The 8,343-nt window shown below is 44.7% G+C and overlaps 1 long non-coding RNA gene across 4 annotated transcripts; it reads left to right on the top strand.

Annotated features, from left to right (window-relative positions):
• Window positions 1-1,544: 1,544 nt before the first annotated feature.
• LOC140219806 (uncharacterized) lies at window positions 1,545-4,703 on the top strand. 4 transcript variants are annotated; one of them, XR_011896014.1, is made up of 4 exons: window positions 1,545-2,367; window positions 2,504-2,964; window positions 3,522-3,681; window positions 4,499-4,703. It is a non-coding gene; the product is annotated as an uncharacterized lncRNA (long non-coding RNA). The 4 variants fall into 4 exon arrangements; XR_011896015.1 differs by having other exon boundaries at window positions 1,545-2,371; window positions 2,508-2,964; XR_011896013.1 differs by having other exon boundaries at window positions 1,546-2,732; window positions 2,859-2,964; window positions 4,499-4,701.
• Window positions 4,704-8,343: the final 3,640 nt, after the last annotated feature.

Below are 8,343 nucleotides of genomic sequence, written 5' to 3'. Positions count from 1 at the left end.
GTTATATTAGTGGTCGCGTCATTTTGTGCATATACGCTAAGCGTTTAATTGGTTTTTTAGTGACGTGCCACAAGGAACCATGCACACTGTCCGACAGCCGCTGAGCCAATTCGTATATTTAAGAAGGTGTGTTGATGCAGCTTAGACTTGCAGAGGCCGCCAAATTTAATGTCTTGTCATCGGTCACAAGAAAAGCTAGCATAATAAAGTAACGGGGCACGAAAGGTCTTCACGAGTGGTTCAGGCAGCAATTGAACAACACTTTGAAATTGAACCTTCAGGCCATGCGTTCACACGCGCCAGTGCGTTCCGACAGGCTGCGCAGTCCTTTGAAGAAGTGAGAGGCAGCAATTTTTTGTTGTTGTTGCTTTTGCGTAACAAATGTTGAAGGACGAATATATATAATGACGGAATATATACCAGCTATACAAAAGCGATGACGGCGGTTCATCACACGGGGAAAAACAGCAACGATCACATACAGACGTCAGTGACAGTTCATCTGGCAGTTAGATCACCTTCCGGCTAAAGGATGGTTCTGTGTTTTGTTCTGGACTGATAGAACTCTAGTAATTAGAGTGAATAATGAAATCAGAATCAAATTTATTTTCGCCATATATGCGGGTGCGCATGCAACGACCACTATTATGAGAGCAAGAGTACGTGGAGACCAGTGTGCAAGTCGCAAGAAGAAGACATATCGCGTAAGTATTACATTTGCTTTACCAAAAAGCACAAGATTTCAATACTTCAAGAACGGATATGTTTGCAACACTATTGTGTCGTTCATTATTGCTTTCTTCTTTTGTAGTTAAACTATCGAGAAAATAACTATTTAACGGGGAACAAAATTTAATCAAGTGGATATTGCATTAGACAGTTCTCGTAATAGTCATCTGAACTGCAGAAAGAGTCAAGCAAAATTGTTCGCGAACGGCGCGTTAATTGTAAACGGCCCTGTCACAGCACAGAAAAAATCGTCTAACGAACTAAGCGCAGGCGACTCGTGGACTGTACAGTTCTAGGAAACATTTCAGTTGAATGTTTTCACTGGGGAGGGTGAAAGAAGCGATTATACGAAGGCGAATTGTGAAGAGATGTCAAAATCTGCCATTTTTCTAGCTATTGTCGATTCGTCTAAGAATAATTAAGGCTGCATGCCAATCAATGTAAATCATAAAATAGAGCATTTCTGCTGTCGACGTGGATTTGATTGGGAAGAACTAGAGTTAGATCAAATTCTTCCAATTTTCGCTCAATTAACTAATGACGTTCAACAATCAAGCAGTTAAGAATTAATAAATTCATGGTATATCATGAGTGTTTTTTCAAGCGCCGTCTCCTGTGAAGCATATCTACCATTTTCGTGCAAAGCTCTCTGGAAAGCGTATTGACTGTGTATGCATGCATGCACCTATCGAACTTCGTGCACATATAGACGTGATGCTTTGACGATAAATACTTATTAAAATTCAAATTATTTATTTCTGCCTTGTAAAGGTACAGACAGCAGAGGCGCAGAAAAAGCTGTGAGATACAGATTGACAAAGCCGCAGCGCCCTTTCGCTTGGCAGAGCCTTTACAGCGACACTTTTAAAACAAAGACAATTGCACCCGGTAATAACAGGTATACAATACTGAGCAAGTACAAAAGGAAACCAATCAAGATTATACGATATTTGTACAATACTCCCAAACAAGAAAACAGAACCTACATGCTAACGTACATAGCACCCAAAGTACTGTTCGACACGTTGAAGAGGTCAAAATTATTGTTCACATAAGGTATATACATATTCGTATAGCGCTACCAATCCCTGCAAAATATAGAACGCAGATTTTCATTACACACACGCACGCACGCACGTGCACAGCACACACACCAAAAGGAAACGGCAACGCGCTCACAGGAAGCGCCTGAAAAACGAAAAAAAAAGGAAAAGTGTGGGGAACCGAGGTCGTCTTGGGCTGTCGCCTCTCCCACTCCCAGAAGGAATGAAGAGGTTCTTGGAAAGCAGGGACGGGCGATTCTCTCTGTCAGCATCAGCTCCCACCAGCGAGGACCGGGCGAGAAAGCGAAACGGGACTTTCCTTGCTGTCTATTTTTTCTTCGTCAGGCCAACGCCGCTTGCTTGCAGGGGCGCAGGCGAGTTCCCGCCAAATGGCGCGGGTGCGTGAGTTGCCGCCAAATGCTAGCTCTGGATGCCAGCTCGTTCCGCGTCTCATGGTAGACTAGTTGGTGCATTTCTGTTATCATGGACTGCGCATATAAACGCAAGCTACACAAAAGTGACATGGACAAGAACAGCGCAAGCCCTTTACATGCAGTGGAGCCGCCGTATCTCGCCGTTCAAGATATGCGTACTCGTAAGTGGCATTTTAATTTCACGTTGTGTAATGCATGACTGTCTTTTTCAAGTGAACAAAGGTCGCTTTGTATTGTGTAAATGGTTTTGCAACGTATGATAAACTCCTTGTCTTTCGGGCTTATTTTTTCTGACAGGAAGAAAAAAAAAAGAGGCTTTACATGAGAACGGATCAAGCGTTCGAGAGTTGGGACAGGGAAATGTGAGACGTACTTTCATGTATATATTTCTAATATTATTTTTTCGTCTTGTATTCTCGTTAATTTTTCTCTAGGAAACACTGGAACGACACTGCTTAAATTGAAGCACAGTGTGCGAATGACCTGCTACGCTCGGAACTGTTATCACCGTTCGGGAAGAAATTGGGTAAGACGCTTGTCTGGTTATTATTGCGGAAAAGTCATAATTAATTAGAAGTTGCTTTCGTTCCTTCCCACAGATGAAAAAACATAACTGTAAATACCTGTATGATATACGTCTGGTGCATTGCAGGTAAGAATGGATTTTGTGTGGCGCGCTTCACCGCATGTGGACTAGAGTAGATCTAGGAACATCAGACAAGAAGACACGTATGTGAAACCCTGCGGATAGCCCATATGTTAGTTCTTCCTCAATTTTTCTTTTGTTGCATTTTCGTAGTTTACGTGTAATACTTTGTCACCTAGGTCTCGACGTTATGTATACCTATACATTTGTCTCGTGGCAGTCTGCGTGCTATTTTGTTTGTGCAACTATGTGTTGTATTCATTTATCGCGCTGCCTGGATGGTTTTTTTTTTCACTGATATTCCGACCAAAGTCGGTAAACCTATCCTTCCTGTCCTCATGTTTCCTTGGGCGGCTCTAAAGCGTATCTTAGAGGAATATTTAGCTTCAGATTCCCGCATGGAACAGATGGTGAATGACATGCTGTGTTTTCTTTTTAGAGAAACTATGTATTCATGTTTAATATTTGGTTGATTTTCATTTTGTCATTCATACAATACCGCAGCCATATGCCATTCTGTCATAGAACGTTGTTTCTAGATATATTTGTTTTATGTGGTTAAAACATTTAAAACGAGAGCGTTTCTTATCCTGGCCATTATTTTTTACAGACCACGATAACCACGTATTTGGATGTCTGGTTTAACTCTACGTGCACTGGTTCGTGCAGGTGAACTTTTTTTCCAGATACGGAGGAACGGACACCGGTCGTGCCGTGAGCACTATTCTGCAGGGCATACTTAAAAATGAAGCTGCACTGCAGTTCAGCTGGAAAGGGTCGCAGGGGAGGAAGCACGCCTTCGTGAAGCTCATGGCCATCACGAATATAAGTAAGAAATACGGCATAACAATCAGCTTTCTAGTGCACGTTGCGAACATCGGTACCAACTGCATGCTTAGTTTTTTTTTTCTTCATTCAAACAAGCTGCTGCTTATTGCATCTTGCTGCGTCCAGTATCAGCATTTTCTTTAATAAAATAATGCCGTAATAAGTGAGTTCTACTTGCGGCGTCCATATTTTGCCACTGCTTTTGAGGAGTTTGTTTTGCTTCACCATATAATATATGCTGTATATGCTGTTTCTGCTTTAACCCATGTATGCTAACTGTTTTCTGCAAAACATAGACCTATCATCGTTGCCATCATGTCAGCAAGTATATGTATCATGCCATAAGCTTCCCCTCTTGCCTCTCCAGATATTTACCTATTCACCTCCTTGTGCCGCTTGGCGCGCTCCGGGCTCCGGCGCGTTCTTTGTCTCAGCGTTTCAACTCGGCTGTTTCATACAGTGCTCACGAGAAGCAGCAAGACCTATCGTGGTGTAAATAGCCGCGCTACCTATAGACACAGTAGCCACTGTGTATGCGTGTTTTGCTATGGTTCCGTGTTCAGTTCCCCCTATTGCTAACGACATATAAATTACCAACTATCCGGTACTTACACGATTTGTGTCGTCCAGCCACTCTTCCTGACAGCTTCGATACTGATTTGCACGTCCCTAATATTGCTTTGTTGTCGTTTCTTTAATGTTTCGTGAATATCCGACTTATGATCTTTTTGATTGTTTCACTTCTTCAAATGGAATGCGACTCACCAACTGAACTATAAAGCGGGGGCAGCTTTCTTATATGTGCCGCTTTTTTGCAGCATCTGTGAGGAGCACGTTCCCTGACGCTTCACTAGCATCAGTGGCTGGAGTCGCAAAACGCCGGTTGGTTGGAGCAGCTGACAGGGATGCAGACCGGAATGAAAGAAGGCGCCGTGGCCCTGCTTCAAGCCCACCAAGTATGAACTAGTGTTTGAAACTTGTGAACGTGTCGGTGTACATATACAATTACAAGAAATAAAGACATGTATCAGAATCTTTTGCCTGGCATTTATGTGGCATGAAAAGTACAAAAAAGCGTTCGCTTTCGTGTGGTACTTCTATGCCGGCCACCACACAAGCATGATGCATGATGCGCATGCTGTTGTAAATGCATGATGCAAAATCTACGATTATTTGGGGCGTCAAAAGCAACGTCGGCTTTCAGCACCGGGCCGGTGCAATGCCGACCATTATTGTCGTCAGGGCCATGGCTGGCCCGCGTGTGGCATGCGCTCGGCTGCGTTGGCCAAATAGAATGGCCCTACGGCTGGCCGACTGACTACGTACCTAAAGCCTTGGTAGGCCCTCGTATGGGACGCCGTCGGCCAAGTCGGCCACAGTGGTCGGGCCTACATCGAATGCCGACGATCGGCCGACGTTAGGCCAATGTCAATCCCCAAAGCTGGGCCGCCCTCGGTTGCCGAGGTCGGGCCAACCGTTTTGCAGTCGGCCGGAGACGTCGGGCCGACTTTTTGCCACGGTCTTTTTGTTGCTTGGGCTATGACAGTGTACTTCAAGAGGGCTTGTGGGGGCATTCTGGGAACTTTAGGAGTGCAAGATGGAGTAACCAATTTCTTAAAAGATATATATAAATGTAACCGGGTGATTATACAATGGGAAAAGCAGGTTTCGGAACCTGTAATGATTCCGCAGGGGCTTAGGCAGGGGTGCCCATTGTCACCTCTGATATTTATGCTGTACCTACAAGGTTTAGAGGCCAAAATACAGCAAAGCGGACTCGGCTTCAACCTATCATTTTTCAAACAAGGAAAATTGATTGAACAGTCATTACCAGGACTGATGTACGCGGATGATAATACAGAAGATCTGCAGGGATTGATGGACATATGTGGTACAGAAGGAGACAGATTAGGCTTAAGTTTAGCGAAGAAAAATCAGTCGTCATGATCTTTAATGATCACATTTGCGGCAAGCATAAGATACAGGAGGCCATGCTGGAGATGGTCGATAAATACAAGTACCTTGGGGTGTGGATAAATAATGGCATTGAGTATATCTGACAGGGTACGAAAAATATGTAACTACTAAAGGTAACAGAAATGCAGCGAATATGAAGAGTAGGGCACTGTGGGCCTACAATAGGTACGAGCTAGTAAAGCTTTAGGCCCGCTCTGGGAGCACATGGCAAGACACCAAATCTTGGGGTGCAGGGGGATCTGGGATGGTCTTCTTTCGAGGGCAGTGAGGCTAGTAGCAAGGTAGCATTTGAGGAGCGATTGAGAAAAATGGGGGAAATGCGGTGGGCTAGGAAGGTTTTCAGTTACTTATACACGAGGAATGTTGACAAAAGGTGGATGAAGCGAACTAGAAGATTGACAAGCAAATACTTGGGCTGCAGTGGGAGGACAGGTAAACAATCATCTGCCAAGAAAAAGGTTAAGGAGACAGAGAGGGGTATTTGGAAAGCAGAGGTGCAAACCAAATCAGCATTAGAGACATACAGGACGTTTAAGCAAGAAATAGCCAAAGAAAATATTTAGGATAACTCTAAAGGAAGCTCATTTTTGTTTGAGGCCAGGACAGGTGCACTGCGGACTAAAACATACCGAGCCAGATACCAGGAGATAGATTTGTTGTGAGGGGCGTGTGGAGAGGAGGAGGAAACGGCTGAACATATGATACTTTCTTGTAAACTACTTCACCCTGCAGTTGAATGTAACGGGGAACTATTCAATGCTTTGGGTTTTAAAGACAGTGAAAGTAAAATAGACTTTGAACAGGTGGAAATAACTAAACGGAGGCTATCTGATTGATGGATAATATCAACGCAAAAGTAAAGGAGTAAATACATAGGTATATGCATGCATATATAGTACCATTCAAGGCTAGGTAGCGCGCGCCGCCGCCACCCGGTTGAGCCTCAATCATCCATCCACCCATCAGAGACGAGAAAAGAGAGAGGGCACGGACCGAGTTTACAGGAAAACGCGGCAGGCATCTAGTAAAGGAGGCATTGGAAACCCACTCTCCAATGCCGGCACGCCTAGGGACAAACGCCTACAAGAAACCAGGTCTCCTCGATTTGGCTGCACCTTTTGCACAAGTTCAGTAAAGTGTCGTGCCAGTGCAGCGCTAGTTCTTGAAGTGCGAGTGTAGCGCGACGCTAGCGCTTTCGGTGCAGCGGTCAAATCGAGGACAAAAGTGCAGAAACGTACAGGCCTTCGTCTGCTGCGACTGGGTGGCTGTGGCTTTCCTTTTGTTGGTGTGTTATTTTGTTGGTGTGTCATTATTCAGAAAGCATGACCAAGCGTGGTTTCCACACCTTTCTGAATCATATATGGCACAACGTTTCAAACGACTGACCGATGTGGTTTCGCGCAAACTTAACGTCGAGGTAGCGGTAAGCTCGTGAAAATTAATACAAACGACTGTGACCTGAGGGAAAATCCCGGCCTTCAGTGCACTTAGCAGCAGTTGAACCCGGAAACCGCCCTTAACAAGATGCTGCGTACACATCCTGAAGAAAACTGGCGTCCGTGCTGCGTTACTAATAGTAGGCGCCGTTGATGCCGTCTACCAACACCCGCATGGCCACGGAGCCGCATGTGTCGTCTGCTATCAAAAGCCTTGCACTACGTGCACGAGAAAAGAACTTGCGGAGGGTCTAGTACCGAAGTGTACATGAACTCGAGCAGCACGACGTCAAATCGAGTGCCGAAGTGCAGGTGGCGCTAGCTGCACTGGCAAATCGAGTGCTAGAGTGCTGCACTCCCTGAACTTCAGAAGAGCTTGCTCTCAGGCTAGTTTGTACACACTGCTAAGAATGAAAAAATGGAGAGAAAACAGGACAAGAAAGAAAGGCCTACAGAATGTTGATTTGCGCGCGGCAATTTATATCAAGGATGGGGTGCTGGACCAGGGAAGCTAAGAAGCCGCCACAACAAACTAGGGGAGCTAGGTGAATGGCTTCGATGTCCACACAGAATGCTGTGTCATTCAACAACCCCATGAATGTTGAAAAGTGCGACAGTGATTAGCTGAAAAGAGTTTCAGAGAGCTCCAGGGAGTGGGAGGTGGATAAAGTAAGGGGGCTAGGGTGGTGATGCGCATTAAGGGAGTCAAGAATGAAGTTAAGTGAAAAATTATGGAACATAGGGGGATTGTCTCATCACTGCTCGATCGCTCAACACCAGATGGCCGTGGCCAGTTGCCTTAGCCGAGATTCGCCTACCCTGTCATAGCATGTGCTGTGCTTGCTGCTCTGCAGTCTTTAGAATAGCCAGGTGTCAGGGCAGCATGCCCCTAATGTCTGCAATTAAGTAATAGGCGACTTGCAAAATAGTGCCCGCTCTCTTCCATACACAGCCATGGCTGAACCACTCACTAGCAAACCTGGTAAGAAAATAACGCTGACCTCCACTGTTACTTGGGCTGCAACAAGTCTGGGCTGCAAACAAGAAGACACAAGACAGAGCGCTGTCATGTTTTTAGCACAGTTTGCTTTCCTAAGTAATGTACCAACTAGGTCATAATATACATTATATAAGTACATCAATTTGTAAACAAAATGTTATTTTTAATATAATCATTTTTAAAAACAGCACAAGGATGATAGCATAATTTTAAGCATAGTGGCTGCATGCCTTAGCAATGAAAAACTTTT

The sequence above is a fragment of the Dermacentor andersoni genome, chromosome 8, assembly GCF_023375885.2.
Source record: "Dermacentor andersoni chromosome 8, qqDerAnde1_hic_scaffold, whole genome shotgun sequence".
Taxonomy (NCBI): Eukaryota; Metazoa; Arthropoda; class Arachnida; order Ixodida; family Ixodidae; genus Dermacentor; species Dermacentor andersoni.
Note: the sequence above shows the minus strand (reverse complement) of the source record. Positions and strands in the feature narration are given on the sequence as shown.